Consider the following 27,160-nt stretch of genomic DNA (forward strand, 5'->3'; position numbering starts at 1 on the left):
GGGGTGTGCTGGGATGACCAAGAGACAAGCACCACCCTCTTCAGCTGGAGCTGAATCTACAGATGGCTCACCTTTCCCATGATCTGAACGAAGCCGACAAGAGAGGAGACCCGAGAGAGTCAAGTCCCTGGACCAAGGGATCCCAGGAGCCAGCTGCCTGTGTATTTATAGAAGCCACTATGTTTTCTTTTTCGCTTGAGCCAGTATGAGCCGGGATTTCTATCTCTTGACATAGAATGAGGCTCCATATGCTCACTCTGCAGAAAGGCAGCCAATCCAACACGTACCGCCGTGCAATGCCTCAAAGGACTACTCAGCAGGAAGCTCTGGGGGACTGGATTAGACCAGAAAGGGCAGACACTGACATAAACACAGTCAGTTCAGTCGCCCAGTTGTGTCCGACTCCTTGCAACCCCATGAACTGAAGCACGCCAGGCTTCCCTGTCCATCACCAACTTCCAGAGCTTGCTCAGACTCATGTCCATCGAGTTGGTGATGCCATCCAACCATCTCATCCTATGCCATCCCCTTCTCCTCCTGCCTTCAATCTTTCCCAGCATTACGGTCTTTTCCAACAAGTCAATTCTTCGCATCAGGTGGCAAAAGTGTTGGGAGTTTCAGCTTCAGCATCAGTCCTTCCAATGAATATTTAGGGCTGGAAAAAAATTCTAAGCTGCACTGAACCCAGTGTGAAGCCCTGGAATTTATATGTTATCTGACCAGCCTCTAAAATAAAAGTAAGGTCATTTGATTGTATGCTAAGTGAACTTTTCCTGGAACAAATCAGGCTACTAAATGCCTCAGTTCTTTCTGATGATGATAAGCAAGTATAATTCAGCACGACGGAACAGAAAGACCTATGTCTTAATTTTCACTAAAATTACCAACCACTATAAATCCAATTTCTTTGACCACAGGCCTTGTTCGGAAGGATGTTCACTTGCAGGCATCATTTCAGCTTATTTAAACTCCGCTGTCACCTGCCTGCTGCCCTAAACCAGGCTTCCAGAGTCTGTGAGCCATCTGTTCCTCCTCTGGGCCTAGGAGGCCTGACGGACATGGACAAATATCACTGCACGCAGCCGGCAGTGCTGGACAAGGTCTGCACTACTGGGTTACCATTAAATATCACAGAGGAAGCACCCACTGAGACTTCCCCGGTGGTACAGTGGATAAGAACCCCCCTGCCAATGCAGGGGACACGGGTTCGATCCCTGGTCCGGGATGATCGATCCCACACGCTGAGGAGCAACTGAAGCCCATGAGTCACAACTACAGAGCCCGCAGGCTGCAACTACTGAAGCCCGTGTGCCCGGATCCTGTGCTCACCAACAAGGGAAGCCACTGCAGTGAGAACAAGGAGTTGCCCCCCACTCACCCCAACTATAGAAAGCCTAGAGGCAGCAAATGAAGACCCAGTGGAAACCTCCCCCATCCCCCACAAAACACACACACACACACACACACCGGGCCAAGCTGAACAGCTGGCTCCTGTAATAGCTGGCCAACTTTATTTTTCTTAAAAATACGGCAACTAAAGACAACATTATCTATGATGACAAAATCAGAAGCGGTGTCTGCCGGCCCCCAGCTGTGAGGCTTTCAGAAGATCATTTGCCTCTGTAGCTTTTCCATCCACTTAGGTCCTTATGACTTATGTTTAGTCAATCTAACCAATCACCCTTTGGAGCTGACATCCGAGAAACCTGTGTTCAGGGAACTCAGAAGCGCACAGCCACCTGCCTCCTGGGCAGTGGTACCGGCTTTTGGAATGAAGTTATGGACACAGTTAGTATTACTCACACTGAGCTTTTGCAGGGCCACGGTGATCTTCACATCAGAATTTCAAACTGAGCTGAAATAAAAGAGCTTTTTCCCCTCTCTCTCTTTAAAAAAAAAAAAAAAAAAAAACAGAAAGGCTCAGTCTGGATACTGAATTAAGAGAAATCTTAGGCTAAAAACAGTTAACCTCGGATTAATATTTATTTTACTAATGGTAGCTTTATACCACATGGTGATACTCTTAATTCCTCCATTAAATTTTTTTACGCCATTATAAAATTCTAGCTAATGCCACAAATCCTAGATGGAAGGCACACTGCCAATGAGTACTACTAACGGCTTATCCAACAACCAATCACCTGTTGATAAAATCAAAAGAAGCATAATCTAAACAAACTCAGTGGAGAAAACGGCTAAATGCTTGGTCACCGTTCTCTTTTCTTTCAGAATCTGTCCCAGAACAAGGGGTGACAGAAAGCAGCTGATAGGTAATAAAGCACCACACGGCATCTTGTTATGTCCTTAAGAGCCTGTTACCCAGCCCAATTGCAAAGAAGACATTCAGAAGCAAGAGCGATGGCAACCTTGACAGTGGGGACCGGCTGCAGTCCGCAGGACGGGGCCGGGGACGCCCAAGCACACCTTGGCACGGAACAGATTTAAGTTCGCACTCCAGCCCCGCACTCTCAAGCCACCCTTGGACAAGACAGTTTTCTCTCTGAGCTTCCGCGTCACTCATCTTCGCTTGGAGAGTCATCAAGAAGCACATTTCCCAGGACTGCGGCAGGGAAGAAATGCGGCATTCCAGGTGTGAAGCGGAGGACAGCGCGTGAACGCCATGCAGAAAGCAGTCCCCTTCCTTCTAGTGGGTCACTGCCCAGCACCACAGACAGGCCAGTGAGGGCTCCTCCCTCCACCCCTACATTCACAGGACGGGTCACTTTCCGCTGGAGTTTATGCTCTCTGGTGAGCCCGGTGTCGTCTCTGTGGTCGGGCCATGACCACACATCAACGGGGTAAAGATAAGCTTGATGTGCCTGCCTCAGATCAAAGACTGAGTCTCTGGGGCCTGTCTCACATGCCCTGAAGTGGCAGGCGAGGCAGCCTGGTGGTCCTTCTCACCTAGGCCCTTCCCTGGAAAAGCCCCTCGAGGGCACCTGTGGCAGCAGGACCCACCTCACTATCCTGGTGTGGATTCCCCAGTAGCTATGGTAAAAGCCTGCCCACCTCACTGGGCTGCTTCCCGCCCGGCTTCTCGGGGTAAATGGGGAGGAACAGAGAGTGGACAGGAAGGCAGGGAGGCCCCCGAGATGAAAGGAGGCGACCCCAACAGAACATTTCTCCGAGAGAACCCAAGACCCTCCTCTGTGCCTCCACATCACCAGCTGACTGATGGGCAGAGTTCCAGGTCTGCGCAGCGCCTGGGGGGTCAGGAGCATGACCCTCAACAGCCCCCTCCTCACCACTTCCTCCCACCCCCCTGATCCGGCAGCCTCGGGACCACGCCTGCAAAGGACCTGGCCACCCCTGACCCCAAACGCACCAGCAGAGGCCCAGCAGCTGAGGACTTCCAAGCACATCAGATCTATTTCAACCCAAAACCAATTGCCTTGAGGAAACACACTCAACATCCAGAAGGGTTTGAAGTGGAGGCAACTACTGCAGCCTGAGAGAAACAGAAACCTCTTCCAAGAAGAGTAAACTCAGCCTCTGGGACACCGGAGACCCCCTGCAGAGCATCTTAAAATGCAGGCAATGCGCACCAGCCCAGACACTCAGGATCAGAAACTCTGGGATGAGCTTGGGCATCTGTGTTTTTTCCAAGCTCCAGGATGACGGCTGAGAAACTGCCTGAGTCTACGGCTGCTAGCGAGGGCCAAATCAGACTCAAAATCAGATGTGGCCATCATGGCAACGCTTCTTTCTTAAAGGCTGGTGGGTGGAACACTGTTCTTACAAAGGTTAAGAGCTGTCACGCTGGGAAAGGGTTCTGTGGAAAAGAAGGCTGGGACCCACGAGGTTAACCCAAACTTAAGTCCTCCTTTTAAAGCTCCAAAAACTTTAACAGGCCCAGGTGCATCGTACTAGCAAGAGAGGAAAGCAGTATCCAGTATTTTCCCAACTTATCTGGCCAGCAAACTGTTCCTCTGAAAAGCATCTGATAACACCAGTGATCTCCAGGCAACACTTTGGGAAGCATCAGTCTGGCATACTATCCTCTGTTAACTGTCCGACTCTTTGCGGCCCTATGGACTGCAGCACGCCAGGCCTCCCTGTCCATCGCCAACTCCCGGAGGTTACCCAAACTCACATCCATTGAGTCGGTGATGCCATCCAACCATGTCATCCCATGTTGTCCCCTTCTCTAGAAGTTTCCAAAAGGACAATGTGGTGGAAAGGCCGGAACACACAGAGGGGCAACGAGGACTCTAGGTGGAGATTAGTCAGAAATCGGGTGACGAGGACCCCGGTCCCCACCCCTCCCCACCTGTAATGCTGCTCTACACAGCTCCACACCCTCCTAATTTGGTCCCAAAATATACACACATAAGTAATAAATAACAACTCCTACGTCGTGAATGAAAGTGAGCCTGTGCACACAGTCCTGAATTTCTTGGAATAAAGGGGCCACGTGTATCCACATTCTCAAAACTATACGGATCTCCTTCTGAAAAGATGATGCTACGGAAGTGTTACAAGCTGTTGTTCTAACAGCTAGTGCCATGGGCATACACACCCTGTGTCACACGAGGGATCCTTAACAGGCAGGTATGTTTCCAGCGCTGGGCTAGATACAGGCCTGGCTTTCTTCTGAGCCCCTTCCTGGGGATCAGAATTCTAAACTCAACAGAAGCAAGAGATGCCAGCTATGATCAGATCACACCTCTGCCCGCCTTGTGGCCAGCACTGCAAATACACAGTCGCAGGCAGGATATTCATTTGGTGATGACAAAAAATACTAACGTTATCATAGTACCCTCAACATTACACTCCAGCCAGTGAGAACTCAGCACAGACATTATCATTTCTGCAGATTATTTGACTGTAACATGAAATAAAGTTTATCTAAGCAAACTTAAAAGAATCCAGTAACTCATATCCTACTGGAATACTTTAGGTATAACATTACCCACAAACATTACCCATAAGTTACAGCATGCCCCTGCACTCAACCCACAACATTTCCAGAGTTTCTCCTACTCGCCAGGCAACATTCCAGGAGGTGGAAATGCAGCAGCGAATAAGAGACAGAAATCCCTGCCCTCCTGTAGTTTTTATTCTAGGTCTAGGAGTCCAAATATTTAGCAAGTAAACTGGATTTCTGTCATTTCCATTTTCTTCTAAGGTTTATTCACTGTTAAATGCCTATCTCACACGCACCCCAGTGTTCATGTGTTTGTTCAGGCTCGTCTGACTCTTTGTGACCCCATGGACAGTAATTCTCCAGGCTCCTCCAGCCATGGGATTTTCCAGGCAAGAATACTGGAGCAGGTTGCCATTTCCTCCTCCAGGGGACCTTTTCTACCCAGGGATCGAACTCGCATCTCCTGCGTCTCTTATTTTGGTAGGTGGATTCTTTACCACTGAGCCACCTAGGAAGCCCAAAACATTCTTAGAGTGCTCTGATTTCCCTTTTATGTTACTTCTCTAATTCCAGTTAGCTATGGCTCATGGATAAAGACTTTCCTGCATGTTCACATCTCTGCAGTTCTGTTGTGATTTTGCTGATGTTCAATGAGTGTGACCTGAGTGGATGACTTCTGCACATGGAAAGCGTTCATGGGAGTTTTTCTTCTATGTTCATAGCAGCACTAAGACCTGGACGTAAATTAAATGTCCATGGGCAGATTAATGGAATATTAATCAGCCACAAAATTTACAAAATAATGCCATCTGCGCCAACGCAGATGGACCTAGAGATTGTGATACTGAGTGAAGTAAGAGAAGAATATCACATGATACTACTTGCTTGTGGGATCTCGAGAAGAAAATGGTACAAAGGAACTTATTGATAAAACAGAAACAGACTCACAGACCTGGAAAACAAACCTATGGTTACCAAAGGGGAAAGGGAGGGGGGATAAATTAGGAGCAGGGGATTCACAGACACACACTAGTGTACACAAGGTAGGCAAGCAACAAGGACCTACTGGATAGCACAGTGAACCACACTCAGTGCCTTGTTAATAGCCTATAATGAAATCTAATCTGCAAAAAAAAAAAAAAGTCACTTTGCTGTATGCTTGAAAGTAACACTCACTGCAAACTAACCATACTTGAATAAAAAGAAAAAAAAAAAAACCTCCCATCTCCCTTTGATCATAAGAATCTTGGATGATCAGAGCTGGAGGAAATGACCTGGGTAGCTCTGTGCCTGGACGCCAGGCAGGCGGGCAGGGGATTGAGATCCTGGCTATACTCGTATCTGTGACCTCAGGTGACCCCTTCCCTGCCCTGAGCCTCAGCTTCCTCATTTGTTAAACGAGGGCTGGGTTCACGTTTGACCCAAGCACGGTAGTCAAGGGTGTCTGGAAATTGGGGGAGGGTGGTATCTGGCTGAGACACTATTGAGTGGGCCCAGGAATGCTGAAACCCTGCAGGTCCCAGGACGAGCCCCACCCGGGCCATGGAGTTTGTGTAGCAAGATCTGCTACACGCAGCTTGGGGCCCATCTTGGACACCAAGCCGTTCCACTCTTACAAGGATCGTCTATGGTGACATGCTCCCAAGTTCCCATTCCTTTGAGACAGCCCCTTAGATGGGGAAGCCATCTGCCAGGCTCTTCCAAAGCCTCACACCAGGTAGAGCGGGTATCCCTTGTTACCCTGATGTTCAAAACATCCCCCTTCCTAACAGGAAAATCTCTTCACAGCTGAAGCTCAGATACATACAACTGAAATTATTATGTCAACCAGATCTAATTTCTACCAGGATCTAGTTAATCCACACAGCTGTTCTACCTTCTTATGAAAGATATAAACCTTAGTGACAAGCCTGGGTTTGAGATTTACAGCATTCTTCCAAAGCCTGAAGGGGACAGTGCTAAAATATTTGTCAAGGAAATCATGAATCCATAGAAAATAATCAGCTTGTGGGAAGAATAACATGTGCACCAAACCAAAAAGGTTAAGTAAGAAAATCTTATCTAATTGTTTTTATTCATTAGTAAGCAGGGTATTATGTAATACTATCCAAGGAGCGGGGAGCAGGCCTCTGACTGGAGCCATATCGTAAATAAAAGAATTTTCAGCTTTTGCTAATTAAGCTGACATGACATCTCTGCCCTCCTGTCAGTGTGCTGAGAAATTACAACCTTGCTCCTTCCAGTTACTTAACCCCTAACTTACCTTGGAGGCGCATATCTGGGTGTCTAAAGACTACAGAAGGATTACAAAGCACCCCCAGGAAACTTTTTAAGACCTAACTCAATGATTCCCCAACTGTGTGCCAAGGCACCTCCCTAGGGTACCAAAGGGAGTGCATAACTGTGCTTCAGAGTATTTTTAATTTTCAAGCAAAGCACTAGATACCAGACTGTGCTGGGCACTGTGCAGACTACGAGCTCCAGATAACCCACATTTTCAACATCATTCTGAGCTACATTCCTTTTGAAGATCACATCCTTGTGAAACTACATTTTGAGCAGTTACTGTGATAAAAAGCAACGGCTACACAAGATGAAACGGCCCATCTGACTCCAAGGTCTGCAGTGCTGTGCAGCTCCCAAGGGAGGCACACAACCCATTATCAGGGAACTGTGGTTAAGAAGGAGATAAAACTTATTATTCTTTCAATCTATTGTGTTATTTTTTCAAACAGCTACTAGCTTGTTAGGACATAAACATAAGCTAATGGCTATAACTACTTAGTGGGAAAAAAAAAGAAAACCTCTGAGTCATTTTCTTAGTCAAGGGGTGTTGAGAAAATGAATAGGACACTGACAACACTGTGAACCTCCGACCTAAACCTCTTGGTCAACCTCCAGAACAGGACAGAGAACAGCAAAGCTTCTTTTTCAAAGGGCAGATCTTTGAAAGAAGAGGTCCACTCCGTAGTTGCCTCCTCAAGCATCACAGTGACTGCATCGCCTTGGTTGCCCCGTGGGAGGGCTGGCAAGACCAGCTCGCCAGCTCCGCACAGTGTCTGGCCCCTGTCACTTCTGTCTTTGGGCCTCAAACCCTGGCGGTCAGAACGACTCAGCATGCACAGTGAACACAGCCTACAAGCTAAAGACAGATCTCCACACCGCCACCAGACTGAAATTTTTTATCATGAATTGAGGAGTGTGAGCTCTTCAGAATAAATCACCACATGAGCATCTGTAAAAAAAAAAAAATCAGTGACAGTTATTTCAGTTCCTTTCCAGGTCTCCAATCCATCCGACTGCTAACCATAAAATTAAGATCGGATGGGAGCCTCCACATAAGCCAAGCCTCTGAACTTGTACAAAGCAAGTTTTAAAATATGCTAATTTCATTACAGATGAGAAATGAGTTGATGAATAGGTATCACAACAAAAGGTGATAAAAGTAAGGCATTTCTTAGTAGTTACAAAGAGAAAGATAGTAACCACACAGTGGAGAAATGGACCGTCACCTGGCCAGGGTCACGGAAATCAGCGTCGCCGACAAGGGGGAGGTGGGGAGCCGGCAAGAACACATCCCTGGGCAGAATCCCACCTAGGAACGCACAGCCTGAATCCAACCACGAGATCAGTCAACCTAACCCCAAATGAACATCCTCTACAAGATAAACAACAGTATTCTTCACAGACATCATTCAAAAAAAGAAAACCTGTGAGAAGGTTTCAGAGGGCGGGAACAAAGAGATATAATAACTAAACGCAACGCCCGATCGTAGTACTAGAGCAAAACACCATAAAGGACGTTGTAAGTCAACGTTACAGAGTGTAGACAGTCTGTTATCTAAGAAGATAAACTGAAATAGATGTCAAGCTGACTGACTGATGCCTGCACTATTGTTATATTATTCTTAGGAAATACACACCAAACTATTTGAGAGCAAGGGCTATGTACGGGGCTTCCCTGGTGGCCAGGTGGTAAAGAATCCGCCTGCAAGGCGGGAGACCTGGGTTTGACCCCTGGGTTGGGAAGATCGCCTGGAGAAGGAAAAGGCTACCCACTCCAGTATTCTGGCCTGGAGAATTCCATGGACTGGGTAGTCCATGGGGTCGCCAAGAGTCAGACACGACTGAACAACTTTCACTTCACTTCATCTCTGATCTATGAAAGAGTCAAAGTGTTAGTTGCTTAGTCATGTCTGACTCTTTGCGACCCCACGGACTGCAGCCCCCACGGACTGTTCATGGCATTCTCCAGGGAAGAAGACTGGAGTGGGTAGCCATTCCCTTCTCCAGGGATCTTCCTGACACAGGGATCGAACCCAGGACTTCTGCACTGCAGGCAGATTCTTCATCGGCTGAGCCACCAGGGAAACCCATATGATGTATAAACTCTATTAGTCCATCAAATGGTTCAGGAAAATATGATGTGTAATAATTTTGTTTACATATACTAGAGAGAGGGAGAGAATGAGCACACAAATGAAAAACAAATGATGCAAAATATTAACAATAGGAGGATCTGGGTAAAGGCTTTGTGTGCTTTTGGTTCCAGTTTGAAACTTTTCTATAAGCTGAAATTATTTCCAAATAAAATATTTCCAACCAGTGAAGTGCTGAACCACGTTTGGCCACAAGAAGACAACTGTGTAAGTAACTACACAAGGACACCTGCACCACAGCTGAAAATGTGTGAATCAGAAGGGTGTGCGTAGTGAGATGCTCACCACAAATGCAGCGGGAAGTCACCAGCACACGAGCGAGGCTCTGCAGCCATCAGCCAGGTAGAGGCTCCAGAGTAAGTCAGGAACAGCAGAGAGCGAGACGTCAAGCCCAGAGCAGAGATCACGGCTCCTTCGGGGGCCCTGGGAGCGAGGATCACCATGAGAAGGTGAAGTTCGCGTCACTCTGAGGCTCCTGAGGCCAGAGCTGAAACAACCGAGCTCCCCAAAGATTCTGATTTCGAGTGAAGCCGGGGGATCTGGCTGGGTCCCCAGCATCCCAGAAGACTCAGTGCAGTGGCTCAGGGACCACACCACGGGCTCCTATAGAGCCAGGACTGTCCATCTCCCCGAACCTCCAGTGTCTCACAGTGGAGCACTCCTGGCTGACATGCAAACCAACGTGTGCTTAATTAACTAATTAATTAGCCCATAAACAAGCGAATTCTTTCCATTTGGAAGCTGGGAAAGGAAAAGGGAGGAGCAGGGACCACAGTTTTATTTTCAATTTTGGAAAACTGTAAATGTTTACATCCTGTTAGTTAATACTGGTAAGCTCTTGCATCCCTACTATGTGCCAGGTTGTTATTGTTATTCAGCGGCTCAAGTCACGTCTGACTCTTTGCGACCCCATGGGCTGCAGCACACCAGGCTTCCTGTCCTTCTCCATCTCCTGAAGTTTCCCCAAACTCACATCCATTGAGTTGGTGATGCCATCCAGCCATCTCATCCTCTGTCGTCCCCTTCTCCTCCTGCCTTCAATCTTTCCCAGCATCAGGGTCTTTCCCAATGAGTCAGTTCTTTGCATCAGGTGGCCAAAGTATTGGAGTTTCAGCTTCAGCACCAGTCCTTCCAATGAACATTCATTGGGTTGATTTCCTTTAGGACTGACTACCTTTAGGATGTGCCAGGTACTTCACAAACATTCATCTCAATCCTCACAACAATTCTAAAAGGTTTGTCTCACTTTCCAGATGAAGGGTAGAGGGGTGCAGAAACCTGTCCATCTCACCGCACTGGTAAGCGATGGAGCTGAGCTTCCAACCCCAATTCCAGGGCCAGTGTGGAGCCCACTGCCTCGCCTCTAGAAACAGGGAGGCACCCACTCCAACACCGATCAACTGAACAACCAGACGTGCCAGGGTGAGAGCCTGTGTGCCCCGAGTTACAGAAGAATTTGAGGAGAAAGGAGACGCCCACATACACCTTCGGTCTGCTCCTAGAGGGGAGAAACGCTGGCATGCAGCCTGCAAGCTGGCAGACTGGTGGCCACGTACGCGTGTTTCCCAAACCAAAGAAACACAACCGGAAACACGAGCTGGGAAGTGCAGGAGAGGGCATAAAGCAAGCTGTTTCTCTGGTGCCCTTCTGACAAGCTATTTTCTTTCATTCATGTACTTCTTCATCCTCAGCTTCTCCCACAACTTGACTCAGGAGACGCTGGTTTGAATCCCTTGACAGTGCGAGTCCGCTGCACCCCCCTCCTCGGCAGGAGCACAGGCGGGCCCGCTCAAACTCCTGCCAACCATTCATCCTGCAGGGCACCTGCTTAGCGCCAGTCCCTGGGGGTGTGGAGTGGTCCTGGGGGTGCTCAGGATGCTCCAGACACCATGGACCGGGTAACAGGAACAAAAGGCAAGAAAACCAAATGCAGTAACACCACACAGTAGGGGCCATAAAAGGAGAGGGGAGCCCACAGGTCAGCTCAGGGGGAAGGGAGAAGCCTGGAAAGAGAGACCACCAGAGTCAAGTCACGGAGAACCAGCAGGAACTGGCCCAGCCGAGGAGCCTGGAAGGGTGTTCCAGGGGCAGGACGCAGCAGCAAAGACCCAGCACAGTCACAAAATTAAAAAATAAAATGTTAATTAAGTAAAAATTTTTTAAAAGGAAGAGGATGGGCAGGGTGCAGGCACTTGGCGAAGGATCACGTAAGCCCCCGAGTGACAGTAACAACGTCAGGGTATCTTGGGGGTTCTGGCTGGGGTCTGGGGGAGCCCAGGGGAGCATAATGAGTGCAGGGAGCTGGGGACTTCAGATGGCAGAGTGAGCTGGGGAAACAAACGTGAGGTCAGCACAAGGTCAGCACCTAGAGCCGAGGAGACTGCGTGGATGACACAGAGCGAGAGGGCGGAGAGGATGGGACGCTGGGGAACACGGACCTGTAAGGACTGGGGAGGGGGCCACCCAGGATCAGCCACAGAAAGAGGGAGAAAACCAGAGGAGGTCACCAGACAAGCCAAGGGGAGCGAGAGTTTCTATAACAGCGGTCAGAGCGTTCTAGAACGCTCCACAATCTGGCTTCCTAAATAAGCACTACAAGGGTTAACATGCCTTATCAAATTACAGTGAGATAAGCAAAAATAACACTGAAACACACAGCAAGAACTTCAGAGGAAGAAAAGTTAGGTGACTGCCTAACACAAAACCACAAACGCGCCCACACGCAAGTAGCTAATCCACCCCCAGGGACAGCTCCCATTCCAACAGCAGGACTCAAATGAGGCCAAGGCTACAGGTAACGTTACACTTCACCTTGCTGCAGAAAATCATCAAAAAATGCCAATGGTATATGTCATGTGATGGTACTTAATTTAACTTCAAGTTAATCTATTATTTTCCAGCCATCAAGACCTCTATCCCTTGGTATATACCCCACTGGCTTGGGACAAAGCTGTCATGTGTTTTATAAACTCAGAAAACACATTAATGATACCAGTAGCCCTGGGTGGAAGTTTTATCAGATATGAGCTGGCGGTAAAGAACCTGCCTGCAGGAGCCACAAGAGACGCTGGTTCAATCCCTGGGTCGGGAAGATTCCCTGAAGGAGGGCATGGAAATTTCTTCAGTATTCTTGCCTGGAGACTCCCATGAACAGAGGAGCTTGAAGTGCTACCATCCATGGGGTTACAAAGAGTCGGACACACCTGAAGCAACTTAGCACACACACACATGACCTTGTGCAAATTCCAACAGATTCCTTTCCTAAGGCAGTCTAGTTCATTTCTGGTTCTTGTAACCACGAATCTTGAATGATATCCAACATTTTAATTTGCCAAGAAATAGAAATTTTAAATATTAACTATCATTATATTCTAAAAGAATAAATATTTTACATTTTAATATATAAGAAAAAAGACCAGAAGCTCAAAGTAAACATTATTCCTTTAAAGTGAATGTTAGCTCTTTGAAAACATCACTTTATTTTTCTCATTTCTCTGCAGGTGACTGACACCTTCACCAGGGACTGGATTCCAATCCAAGAACTGGCACTCGGTAACTGACAGGGTTCAAGTCTAGCATATGTTGGTTTGGCCAGAAAGTTACTTTAGTTTTTAAGTAAAAACAAAACACTCATTTTTCATTTTCACCGAGAACATTATTGAACATGTTTATTATTTTGTTCCACTACACTCTGCCATTTCTCAGGCAACTTCATAATTTCACCTTCCCAAAACTTTTTATCTTTTTAAGCAAAGAACTATTTCAGGTGCCTTTTACAGTCTTCCAGGAAATGGAATTTTCTTTTATTAGGAGAATTTTGCAAAGACCAAAAAAAAAAAAAAAAATCCCAAAGCCATCCAAAGGCGCAATGTCTGGTGAATCCAGCGGAGGAATCAGTAACAGTTTTTACTTTACAAAGCTGTAACAGTTTTGCCTGGTCATCAAAGAAACATGCGGTCTTGTGGTGCTCTGGTAGAGAATTATGCACTTTCTGTTGACCAATTCCACAAAATTTTCATCAAGTGCTGCCTTCAGCTGGTCTAACTGGGAGCACTATCTGTCGAAATTCATCTTTTGGTTTTATAGAACGAGCTCATAATAGAGGACTCCCTTTCAGGCCCACCAAATTCACAACGCTACCTTTTTTGGATGAAGACTAGCCTTTGCTGTGGTTGGTGGTGGTTCACTGCACTTGCCCTATGAACTCTTCTATTCTACATTATTATACAGTTTCCAGTTCTCATCATCCCTCACAGTTTGCTTTAAAAACAGGTAATGTTTTTGTTATGTTTAAGTAGAGACTCTTCTGCAAAAATACGCTCAAGACAGTGTTTCCACTTAACTTATGTGGCGCCCAAACATCGAAGCAGTGAAGATGACCAAGCTGGTGCCAAGCTGGAGCACGTGATGCTCAAGACTGATTTCGATACTTGGAGCATGCTGCCTGCCTCCCACACGGCATAAGGTTGACTGTTCTCAATTAATGTCTCGTTTTGGTTGCTATCAACTTCAACTGGTCTACCCGACCGTGGAGCATCGTCCAGCAAGAAATCTCCAGCACGAGATCCTGCAAACCACTTCTGACACGTTCCTTCAGTCACAGCACCTTCCTCATACGCTGCATAAATCATTTTTTGTGTTTCACTTTCGTTTTTGCCTTTCTTGAAACAATAAAGCATAATATGTTGGGGCTTTTCTTCCATCTTCAATACTAAAGCTACAATCCTATAGCTACACAACAATTCACCAATCTTGGTGAGTTTTTTAAAATCCATGCTGATATGCTAGCTGTCACAATACAATCTAACAAAATTGTTTTGAATGAAGTTAAAGACAACTAAACGCTACCAGAGCCATCTTACGGGGGAAAAAAATGAACCTTTTGGCCAACCCAATAATAAGTCTCACATTTTTGTTGAACTGAAAATATGCATGTCTTTATCACAACATTCAAGTATAAACACTATTACTCCTAATTACCATGTTTTTCAAAAAAAACTTTACCAAAAAAATTTACAATATCAATTTGAATGAGTTTCCCAATAGTAGAGATGAATTTCATTTTTTCTAGAGGCCTTGACCATAGGATCACATTTGGAACATTAAAAACCTCAGTAACAATTGAGCTCGAAGTTTCCATAAGGTCCTAATTCCTTCTTTTGCCCACCCTCCGCCTCTGACCTTCATTCCCACTTTCCCCTCAAACCTTCACACACGGCCTCACCCGATCTCTACTTTTCCTTCTCAGCCAGTGTGCCCCTAGGTTGAAGGGATTCAAGTTTCATTTTAAATTCTTCAGGAAACATACTACCTAACGGGTCAGAACCTTTGAGACAACTGCTTCCCAAGTGTCAGCTGAACCTTGTGAAACTGTGCCCTTTCAAGCACCAGAGTTTTATTTACAGTTGTAGGGTCATGATTTTCAACTTGAAAGGGCCATTAGTGTAATGGAAAATATAAAATAAAAAGGCAAGACTTAAAGTAGCTGTCTCCTTGAAAGTATTAGAGATAGTTGCTCAGTCATGTCTGACTCTTTGCAACCCCATCGACTGCAGCCTGCCAGGCTCCTCTGTCCCTGGGATTCTCCAGGCAAGAATACTGGAGTGGGGTGCCATGGCCTCCTCCAGGGGATCTTCCTGACCCAGGGACTGAACTGGGGTCTCTCTCACTGCAGGCAGATTCTTTACCATCTGAACCACAATGGAAGCCCAGCTGTCTCCTTATGAGCAGTCAAATTAAACCCTAGACTCTGTCATGCTCTCTTCTTGGGACAGAAAAAAACATTCCTGCTCCTCATATTGATTTTCAATGTCATACAAGTAATTCCAGACGAGCAATAAGATCCTGTTACCTTTGCTGAAGAAAAACAGGTGAGGAAGTGGGTCATTTTGAACCAGATTTTAACTGAAAATACAGGCAACACTAAGAAAAGGAATAACAAGGTCTAAAAGTAAATTCCAAAGGTCTCGTCAATGGAAAGATAATTTGTTTTTCTTACACAATACAATTTTTTAATGAAAAGTGAGTTAAAAATCTACGTAGGACTTCCTTGGTGGTCCAGTGGTTAAGAATCCACCTGTCAATGCAAGGGACACGTGTTCCATCCCTGGTTGAGGGAAGATAAAACATGCCGATAATACATGCCGCAGAGCAACTAAGCCCGTGGGCCACAGCTACTGAGCCCCAGCACCCCAGAGTCCGTGCTCTGCAACAAGAGAAGCCCCCGCAATGAGAAGCCCGAGCGCCACACAAAGACCCAACACAGCCAAAAGTACATAAATCAATCTTTTTTTTTTACACTCTACACAAGTGAAAAATTAAGCTCAAGGAAGGGAAAGTCCCTAAATCAAAGAAATCCCTTTCATTAAAAAAATTAAGTGGCAAAAAAAAAAAAAAGAAATCCCTTTCAACTTTTTTTTTTTTTTACTTTTAAAGGATTATTATTCTTTTTTAAAGTCAAGTCTTTGACTTACTTTGTTGTCTTTAATTATGATAAAATACACATAACATAAAGTTTATTTTCTTCACAATTTTCAAGTATATTCACACTGTTGTGCAATCACTCTCTAGAACTTCGTCTTGAAAATTTAAACCGTGTTAAACAACTCCATCCTCCACTCCCTCAACCCCTGGCAACCACCATCCTACTCTGTGTCGTCATGAGTATGACTGTTCCAGCTACCTCCTAAAAGTGCAATCATACAGTGTCTGCCCTTTCGTGGTTGGCTGATTTCACCTTTGTATAACATCCTTGAGTTCAACATCCGTGTGGTAGCATGTGTTAGAATCTGCTTCCTTTTTAAGGCTGAGTACTATTCCATGGAGTGCACAGACCACATTTTGTTTAACCATTCACCACCAGTGGACACCTGGGTTATGGCCAACCTTCCGTGACTTACTTAAAAAAGAATTTATTTAACCTAAGCAGGCGCTGGTACTAGAGTTAGAGCACCAGTTCACATCCCTCCTATCCACGGTAGCACAGAAAACAAATGTGAAAGAGAAAGAAGACAGAGAGGGGAAGAGAAGACAGAGGGGGGAAGAGAAGACAGAGAACAGACAGGTATACTGTGACTGCATGCGTGTTCAGTCACCCAGACCGTACACAGTCAAGCCCTCAGCAAATTAAAATACTGACAATACTTGGTTCTGATGTGGGTTTTCAGATACCAGAAATTCATCCAAATGTTTGTGAACGTGCATTCAGACAAACATATGCTGGGCGTTGCAAACGTAGACACGGAGCCCCCTTTGAGGACGATGATGGCCACAGGACAAAGACCCAGCAGGCGAACAACTGCAGAGAGTGGAGGGTGGTGCAGGCGACAGGGCCCAGCCCCAGGCCAGGCAAAGGCCAGGATGGATTTCCAGGGCTGAGTCCAGAGCAGGAACGCAGTGAGGAGGGGCGCAGAGGAAGGAGGAGGTGGGGGTTGGGGAGTGAGGGGCCGGCAGGGCAAGACACAGCCATGAGAGGCTGAAGCAAGAAACCCACTTGATGGAAAGAGAATCTCAACGAGCAGAGCCCCGGAACAGAGCAGAAGAGACAGAAGCCAGGCCTGAGGAGGTGACAATCAGCAGACAAGAGACGGCCGCCCCGTGGCAGGCCGCATCGGGCCAGAGTGCCTCTCCTGGCCTGGCCTGGAGAAGCCCCAGCTGCGGAAAAAGAACTGTGGTTCAGGAGGATAAATGAAAATTGCAGCAGCAGACACTGGCACTCATGACAAGCTTACATTCTTCACGTCTCATTCCATTAAGTGGAAAGACTGTGGAAGTCCAAAACAGATCCCAAAGAAGGCCACTTCGTAAACTATCTATACCAACTTCTCTACCTGATTCTCTAGTTTTGCAAATAGGCACAACCTGCCAGCTACTCCATTATAGTTTTATATCCATATTTACTTGTAACACCCCTTCGTTCCAAAGGCTACTACTTCACATTATCTGATAGACACGTGTCATGCATGGGCTCGCAGAGCTGCAAAGAACTACAGGGTGATCTGGCCACAAACAGAGCTTGGACCCTGCAGACCGCAGCTGAGGAACTAACTGGATCACAGAGTGAGACCCGCCGGGTCAGCATCCTGCTCAGGGGCCCAGGCGGCCGTCGTGGGACTGTGACAAGGAGACAGTGCCAGGTGTCTGTTCTGCGGGGGGAGGGAAGCAGAGGGATGCGGTTCCCATAGGCCCAGATCCCCTATATTCCCTTCCTCTGTTTTCATCAACCATGCCATGCCTCTTTCAGCGTATCCAGGTGCCAGGACCTGTGTCTGAGCGCTAGAAGCCCCACAGGGGGATTGCCACTGAAGGACCAGTAAATGTTCCCTGGAGGGTGGCAGGGAAGGAAGAGCTCCCAGTGGGAGAGAGTGTGGAGACACTGGGCTCGGGGTGGGGTCATGCACTCAGTGGGCAGCAATTCACAGAGAAGGCCGGGTGGTATCGAAGGCACCAGGGGGACACGGAGGAGACCAGGAGATCACCGGGGGAGCCTTCCAGCACCTCAAGCTGGTGAACGCCAACCACCTCTCCCGGCTGGGACTCCGGGACCACCGTGCACAGGGCAGATACACCTGCCAACCAGCCACTCTTTCCCAGTTTACACGGCTGGCCCCTGCAGGTCTGGTGAAGGTCCACCATTGAGGGACTTCCAAAGCCCTACATCTATAAGGAACTCAGATTACAAGGAGTATGCAGGCATGCTAAGTCGCTTCAGTCGTGTCCGCCTCTTTGTGACCCTATGGAGTGAATATAGGCCACCAGGTTCCTCTGTCCATGGGATAATGTCCACGATACTGACCTCTATCCAAGAATCCTGGGGCGGGTTGCCCTGCCCTCCTCCCAGGGATCTTTCTAGCCCAAGTCTCTTTTGTCTCCTGCGTGGCAGGCGGGTTGTTTTACCACTAGCGCCACCTGGGAAGCCCACAGTTCCTGGAAACCCGGAGGTTTTCCCAAGCCCCCACTGTCCCAGTGCAGCCTGACTCCCCATCAACACCCTGTCTCTGCAGCAGGACGTACAGAGACCAGACCCTCATCAAAACCCAGCTGGGCCTCCCTCATCACTTCATCCTGGGGTATGAACATCGTAATTGGATTATTTCTCATTACTTCTCTATTTTGTACAGTTTACTCTGGCTCTTTTCTACAATCATCTCAAGGTTTTAATATCATGATGTTCTAATGACACTATTATCGTCCACATCATCCAAGTCATTTTCAAAAACATTAAACATTGAGATACCTCAGATTAGAAGACTTCCATTGTGACCCTCAAAGTAGCCTTGGATCACTTAGGCCTCTTAGCCACTCAAGTCTCTACTCAGAAAAGAATTTGTGAACAATTACTGTTTGGTTATTTTTGTATTATTACTATTGTTGTATTGTGGTTATTATTAACTTTGGCCAAGGTTGTTTTTATTTTTCATTACTGGTAACTCAGATACAATCCCTTTAACTCCTCACTCGCCATTGTTTGGGTATAAAGCAGTTCATTAAAACAAAATCACATCCAACATGTTGGTTTTCAGCCTTTTATCTCAAACAGTACAACAATAGTAAACATTAAAAATCAAAACAAAACCTCTCTAGCAATTTGTTGAATGAAGAAGACCAGTGAAGGGGTTTTCCTGAAGGTATGCATATGGTGAGCACAGCTTATCTATTTTCATTTTTACGTCCATAGATTCATCTCCATAGAAAACTAAAATAAAGGTTTGCTCTGCTGAAGGTAAGAACCACATACATGACTTCCCATCTCATACTGTTCCATTTCAACTAATGATGTCCCTGAAGTTCTCAGGTTTTTTTCAAAGTTTAGTCTTGCCAAATGTAATAAAATATCTTATTGTAGAGAAATTCAAAATCACTGCTTACAAGAGCGGAACTAAAACAACGTCCCCGAGATTTACATGTGTCCCCAAATCTAAAACCAACCATACAATCTGTCAGGGTACTATTCTCCAAGAGTTCTAGAAGGTATTCCCCTGAGATGCTATAAGTCAGAAAGTAAGATCATCCTTCAATTTCCTATTTTATTTAAATAATTATTTTATAGCATGGTAAAAATTACAATGGCCTTTTGATTATGGGTTAAATATTTGAGAAAGCTTAACATTTCATCACAACTTCCAAAAGAAGAACAAATGATCCTATTCAGGTGAATTTTTAAAAAAAGAATTACGTAGTTCTTCTAACTACATTATTGGCATTTGCCATTCTGAGAAGAGATAAATTCTGAAGAAGCTGGCAGAATTAAATGTAAATTATAGGCTTTACAAGTGAATAAAAGAATTTTCCAAGGCAGCCAAGTAATTATACTACCTTGAAAAAGCACTCATATCTTAAAATAATAATCTGTTATTAATGGAACTATTGGAAGTAAAATGAAATTCAGCACATTTCAAACACAGCCAGAATACTGAATAAACTCAGACTATACAAAGATTCATTTCTTAAGAAATTCATGATTAACAGACTCACTTACCTGGAAGCATAAGAAAAGAAGGTTAGGAGGAAACTACATCATTCTTCCACTGAGTAAAGATATCTTGACTTTCCTCCTTGAAATGGAAAGGAATCTAAAAAATAAAAACAGGAGTCACTTCTGGGAATTTCCACGTCTTAAATATAGACGATATTACAAAATTTTAAGTCACTTAGGATCTAAAATACAATTTATCCAACCAAAGTCCTGCCCCAAAAAGCAGGATGGTATTTTCCCTTTTCTATTTCAATAGGTAAAATGCAAAGCATCTGTTTAAAAAAAAAAAAAAAAGATCAGGTTTAAAATAAATGCCGAGAGCCATGTAGATACGTGTGTAAAAGCAAAGCAGAGTCACACTCTTGGAAAAGAACCCAGAAAAAGCAAACCTCGCAGGCAGGAAGGGTGCCCGCTGGCTCCCGAAGGCGCCGGGGCCTGGGCTGTGAGTCCGCAGCGAAGCCGCGGTTCAGGTGGTGTCGGGGGACCGCGCGCCGCGCCGCCACTTTTTTCTAATGGTCGGTCGTAGGGAAGGAAGAAATGTTACAAAACAGCAAACCCCGGGGAAGTTGGAGAGCCCAGCTCCCCGAGACGCGCCCCCTCCGCCACCCCTGCGGACGCCCCCAGCACCGCCCGGCGGGCGCGCACCGCCCGCGGGACCCGCCTCCTCCCCGGACGCCCCCCCTGCGCCCGCTCCGTCCAGCCCTGTGCTCCCCGGCCTTTCAGGAATCCACCGAGCGCCCCTGTGTCCACGGAGATCAACGCGGACGCAAAAGAGGTACGAGCACAGCACCGGGGGAAACACTCCGGAGAGGATTCGCCCCCGCGATTAAACACGCGAATAATTCTATCTTCAACTCCTTTACGCAGAGTCGTGTTTTCCCGAGTTTGTGATTTCATCTCATCTGTCTTTATAATTCAAGTCATAGCGCGCGCGCGCGCGCGCGCACACACACACACACACACACACACACACACACACACACACACACACACACGAAAATACTCTATGGTTCCCGTTTCACAGGCAGGAATAAAAATAATAATTTTTTTAAAAAAAGGTCCAGGGTGGTTGCAGCGGGACAAAGACAAATTGATAAGCGGCTCAGGTCCGCGGGGTCGGCCTCCCGGTGCCAGTGCTGGGGGCTGTCACGTGCTGTTTCTCCCTGCGCCCAAGTTTGAAAGTTTCTCTGCAGCACGGACACCGAGTCAGTCAGTACGGCGTGAGGTGCGTCACCATAGAAGGGGCCATCTGGATCCGCTTTCCTGTGGGTTAACTGTTGAAGCGGTGGGCCAGCCGGGGCCTTCCCCTCACCCCGGCCCCGCCAGTCCCCCCCGCTGCGCTGTCTCTCCCGGCTTCTCTCTCCCAGCCCACTTCCGTCCCTGCCTGGCTAATTAATCTGTGTCTAAATGGAACTGCAGTTGGCAGCCCCGCAGCAATGCCAAAGTCGAATAATCACTTGGACCTGAATCCGAGTTGTTTTCCATCCTTGACAACAAATAAGGCCACTCTAGGGCCTGCGGGCCAGGAGTTGAAATGAGTTTATAATTTGGCTTCCAGTCTCCCATTCTCATTCTCAACCACTTAAATGTCCTATTCTGCCTTTTCTGCACGCAGCAGGGGCAGCTTTGGAGGCGGGATCACCAGCATGGTCTTTATTGATATCTGTAATGAATATTCTTTGCCATCTAAGTAAGAGGGAAAGTCCACATCATTCAAAACCACACTTGTTTTAACAATGAAACTAAATAGGCTGTCAGCTCATGCTACCACATGATTAAATTAATAATCGAACTTGTTCTTCTCACTGCAGCAACTGGAAGAGAAACTCTGGGTTTTTTCATCCACACACAGAGGCCCCATTCATCCGGCCAGCCCGAGTGCCTGTCCTGGCAACGCCAGACTACAGGTTAGGAGTTACAGGACAGCCCTGCTTCTCCTCGCCTCCTAGTAAAGCACACACGGACGCTCGGCTCCTCAGCTCCGGGAAGCACATTGTCTCCTTGCAGTTCCAAACATCAGGTGCCCTAAGAAGGTGGTCATCTCTCGCTGGTAATAGAAAAGGAGAGACACAGGAAGGCAGAACCACTGGCAAGACTCCCTAGAGGTCAAGATGAGAGGGGAGGTGCCATCATGGAAAATCACTGGAGGTGAGCCTCAGATACACAGAGGACGGGGTGTGTGCAGCTGGGCTTCTCCCATTAGGAGGACGGCAGGGGTCATCACCCACTCGCCTGCCACGTGCCTGCCTCACACTGCAAGAGCTGCTCCCAGGCTGAGCTCCTGCCATCCCCACAGCGATGCCATGGGAGCCTGCAATAACCTCCCCATTCTAAAGATGGGGAAAATGAGGCTCAAAGGTGCTAAGAAGCCTCTCGGACAGGTATATGGTAAAGCCAGGATTTTCCTGACTTCAAAACCGAAGCTCTAAAAAGAAAAAGAAACGCAAGCCTCGACTTCCTCGAGGATGCAACATGGTGGTCCTCATGGGTGGTTCTCCAATAGGTGGGTGGCTGCCAGCGGTAACCTGCAGACATGCGGCCGGCATCTGAGGACCCTCCCCAGACTCCTGAAGCCCTCATTCTTCACAAGAAATCACAGTGACAAACTGCTCTTGGACAAGCCTTTCAGAGTATCGAAGACAGAGACAATAAGAATGCGCTAAAAATAAAAGCTAAATCCAGAAAGCAACTGCAGGTACAGAGCAGAGACAAGCACCTTGCTTTGTCGAATTCAGAAACTAGTTCTCAAGGACATCCCTCGGGCTGAGTCCAGGTCTGAGGGCTCCTCTCCAGTCATCTGATGCCCTGGTGCTCTCCTCAGTTTGGCATAGAGAGAGAGGATTATGGCAGGGCTTCCGTGGCCTCTCAAGTTCTGGTTTTGGTAAAAAGTGAGCAGGAGAAGGCAGGATGTACATGAGAGTAGCTGGGAGAGGTTCCATGGGAAAACCACACACTCAGTTTTGGAAATTTCCCAGTTGGGATTTGAAAGGTTGGGAAGCCTGCCCCCGACACTCCCCCTCCACAGTTAACAGAGTTCGACATCCATCAATTAGCAGCACTCCATAAATAAGTCAGCTTTTAATCACGCCAAAGGAGATCGCCAAAAATCAACTATGGAAAAGAGAAGTTGAAAACAAGGACACTGAGGTCAATGCTATTTTAACAATCTGGGAAGCTGTACTGTTCAACGCACGATGAGTAAGTGAAAGTTCCCAGGACTTCCAAAGAACTTCAAAGGCATGGCTGGTCCTCAAGGCAGGTACCTTAAGTTCCAAGGCTTCCTCACATTCATACGTGTAAATCTAAATCTTTAATCCATCTAAACCACATCAGTATCAGACACATTGACTCCTGAAATATTAAAAATAAGAAAAAAAGCCTGCCTAACATAACAAACCAAAGCACCGATAGACTAGGAACATACCGGCCAACTCAAGCTGCCCAGGGGGGTTTTTTTGTGTGTGTGCACATGTGGATAATAATATACATGTTTTAAAATCTTGATGGTAGTGTTTTCATTTGTGTTAATCAACAGAGTCCTCTGGGTAACTGCGCTGGGAGACGGGGCAGACTTAGGGTCGGGAAGTATGCAGCCAACTTCTAAAATTATCCTTCTCAAGAATGTTTCAGAAAAGAAAGTGCCCTTGGATGCTACACGTTACAAATGGCATGTTACTATATTCTTGACAAGATTCCTTCCACATTAAATAATTCTACTGAAAACAGTACATTTTAGGAAACATTTTAAAAGTCATGAGTTCTTCCCCCAAAACCCTGTCTTCTGTTATTCTGTGAAACGAACAACAGAGTCTCTGCGTCCTGGTCTTGTGTGTAAAGACGCAGAGCGAATGAGATGAGGACGTGTTGCTGTTCAGTCGCTCAGTCATGTCTGACTCTTTGTGACCCCGTGACTGCAGCCCACCAGGTTCCTCTGTTCATGGGATTCTCCAGGCAAGAATGCTGGAGTGGGTTGCCATTTTCTCCTCCAGGGGATCTTCCCAAGCCAGGAATCGAGCTCAGGTTTCTTGCATTGGCAGGCGGATTCTTTACTGCTGAGCCACCAGGGAATGAGATGATGCCCCTTTCTCATTCCTAATCCTGCCCGTGAAGTGGCATCCTCACTATCTTCACTTCAATTTATCACTCTGATAAACGGTGATAAGCACGGATCAGTTCAGTTGAGTTGCTCAGTCGTGTCTAACTCTTTGCGACCCCATGGACTGTAGCACACCAGGCTTCCCTGTCCATCAGCAACTCCTGGAGCATGCTCAAACTCATGTCTGTTGAGTTGGTGATGCCATCCAACCATCTCATCCTCTGTCATCCCCTCCTCTTCAATCTTTCCCAGAATCAGGGTTTTTCCTAATGAGTCAGTTCTTCACATCGGGTGGCCAAAGTATTGGAATTTCAGCTTCAGCATCAGTCCTTCCAATGAATTTTTAGGACTGATCTCCATTAGAACTGACTGGTTGGATATCCTTGCAGTTCAAGGGACTCTCAAGAGTCTTCGCCAACACCACAGTTCAAAAGCATCAATTCTTCGGTGCTCAGCTTTCTTTATACTCCAACTCTCACATCCATACATGACCACTGGAAAAACCATAGCCTTGACTAGACGGACCTTTGTTGGCAAAGTAATGTCTGCTTTTCAATATGCTATCTAGGTTGGTCATAATTTTTCTTTCAAGGAGCAAGCGTCTTTTAATTTCATGGCTGCAGTCACCATCTGCAGTGATTTTGGAGCCCCCCAAAAATAAGGTCTCACTGTTTCCACTGTTTCCCCATCTATTTGCCATGAAGTGATGGGACCAGATGCCATGATCTTCGTTTTCTGAATGTTGAGCTTTAAGCCAACTTTTTCACTCTCCTCTTTCACTTTCATCAAGAGTTGTTCTTTGCTTTCTGCCATTAAGGGTGGTGTCATCTGCATATCTGAGGTTATTGATATTTCTCCCGGCAATCTTGATTCCAGCTTGTGCTTCATCCAGCCCAGCATTTCTCATGATGTACTCTGCATAGAAGTTAAATAAGCAGGGTGACAATATACAGCCTTGATGTACTCCTTTCCCTATTTGGAACCAGTCTGTTGTTTCATGCCCAGTTCTAACGATTGCTTCCTGACCCGCATACAAATTTCTCAAGAGGCAAGTCAGGTGGTCAGGTATTCCCATCTCTTTAAGAATTTTCCAGTTTGTTGTGGTCCACACAGTGCAAGGCCTTAAAGCAGAAGCAATCAATACAGCGGAAGTAGACGCTTTCCTGGAACTCTCTTGGTTTTTCGATGACCCAACAAATGTTGACAATTTGATCTCTGGTTCCTCTGCCTTTTCTAAAACCAGCTTGAACATCGGGAAGTTCATGGTTCACATATTGCTGAAGCCTGGCTTGGAGAATTTTGAGCATTACTTACTATGCTATGAACAGAGCTGCCAAGATGATGAGCAAGATTATGTTGCTAAATTATTTGAAGTCTCTTTTAAAATGTATGGGTCTAATGTTGCCTTAAAGGGTATCAAGTATAAGTGTATCTCCTTAAATTCCAAGCATTTACAAAGTGCCTGCCACCCTAGGCTGTGGGGTCCCCGTGAGGGCCCTGTGTGTGCCGTCTCCTATACTGTCAACATGAAAACTGCTAATACAAGGGAGAATGAAATGATTCATATGCTAAATAGAGTCACAAATAATATGCTATTAGAGCATCACAAAAGACAGGCTAGAAGTGGAGGGAATCAGAGTTACCACCAATCTCTAGGAAAGAGACTAAAGTGCTCTGTTTGCCATTGATAGGGAGACCAATCACACATCTTTCTCCTGCATCAGTTGGGATACAGACAGACAGCTGATGTGCGAACTAAGTTACTTCAGTCATGTCTGATTCTTTGCAACCCCATGGACTGTAGCCCGCCAGGCTCCCCTGTCCATGGGATTCTCCAGGCAAGAATACTGGAGTGGGTTGTCATGCCCTCCTCCAGGGGATCTTCCTGACCCAGGGACTGAACCTGAGACAGCTGATGCTCCTTTATAAGAGAGCTCTTTCTCAGCAGAGTCTGCAGTTACACACCCTCTCTGAAACCCCTCCAGGCCAGCCCTGCCTGTCTGAGACGCTGCAGCTGCCAGGCATGTGGTGACATCACAGATGCCCGTGAGGGAGGCCTGTAGCACTCAACCCTGGGCACGGTGTGGGACTCGGGTTTTCATCTGTTATGGACTGTGTTGAAATTCTAACCCCAATACATTGGTATTTGGAGACGGGGGTCTTTGGGAGGTAATTAGGTCATGAGGGTGCTACTCTGTTGAGTGGATTAGTGCCCTTGTGAGATGTAACAAGAAAGGTAGCTTGCTTTTTTTTTTTTTTTTTTTCCCGCTTTGTGAGGACACAGTGAGAAGTCAGCTGTCCACAGCCCAGAAAAGGGCCCTCATCAGAACCAGACCGTGCTCACCCTGTGATCTTGGACTTCCAGCCTCCATAACTGTGAAGAACAAATGACTGCTGTTGATGAGCCACCCAGTGTGTGTTTGGATGTTCTCTTATAGCAGCCGGGACTAAGGCAGCATCTTAAACATGTTACTATGAGACCTTAGGCAAGTCCGCAACGTCTTAGTCTGTTTTTCCAAATCTGGCTGGATCGGGCCAGTGGTTCTCGGTGAAGGAGGCTGGTCTTTATCGGCTGCCTCCCCTCCCCAAGAGGATTCCATCGGTGGGGGAGATACATACATCACACGCCCAGATGGAGGGAGAGATGAGCAGGACAGCACCTGGACTTGGATGTGAAGATGAGGGATGAGCTTTCAAAAGCAGAAGCTCTTTCAAGACTTAAAGGTACAGCCTCCTGAGTATAGTGATTTTACCAGACTAGTTGATAATGAGTAAGCTGACCATCAAAATCATGGGTTTGCCCATTAACCAAACGTCACACCTCACAGAACTGATAGAGCCGGAAGCACAGCTCTCCATTCAGCAGAATAAACTCACCCCCTAAGAAGACAAGATGCTCAGGAAGAAGAGCACTCAGATGCAGTGCCCCAGGGAACACAGACCTCTCCACAGGGCAGCTCAGAGAGAGCAAATCCCACCTTCCAGCACCGAACACTCCAACACACCAGCCCCAACACAACAGGGGCAGGAACGCTGAGAGGGCCCACATAGAAAATGCATGCATGGCTCAGAAATCCCTGGTCTAGCCCCAGTTCTGCCATTAAGTTACTGTGTGACCTTGGGGCTGGTCATCAACAAAATGAAAGTTTGGATCAGATCATCTCTAAGGTACCTTCCAGCACAGAATGTAACTGAATTACTTTTTATTGTGTTCCATAAAAGTCTATCTTGCTCCTAGAATCCTTGCAGCATCGTTAAGGTCAGTATATACGTCTCCATTTATG

At 46.7% G+C, this 27,160-nt stretch overlaps 1 protein-coding gene across 1 annotated transcript in view; it reads right to left on the bottom strand.

Annotated features, from left to right (window-relative positions):
- The window catches only part of CSGALNACT1 (chondroitin sulfate N-acetylgalactosaminyltransferase 1), a 327,536-nt gene that overhangs the window by 151,831 nt on the left and 148,545 nt on the right, over nucleotides 1-27,160 (bottom strand). Inside the window, exon 2 of the mRNA XM_068970844.1 lies at nucleotides 19,784-19,877. The gene's annotated coding sequence lies outside the window, so the exon portion shown is untranslated. The remainder of the gene's footprint in view (nucleotides 1-19,783; nucleotides 19,878-27,160) is intronic.

Source organism: Capricornis sumatraensis, chromosome 4 (assembly GCF_032405125.1).
Source record: "Capricornis sumatraensis isolate serow.1 chromosome 4, serow.2, whole genome shotgun sequence".
NCBI classification, from domain to species: Eukaryota; Metazoa; Chordata; class Mammalia; order Artiodactyla; family Bovidae; genus Capricornis; species Capricornis sumatraensis.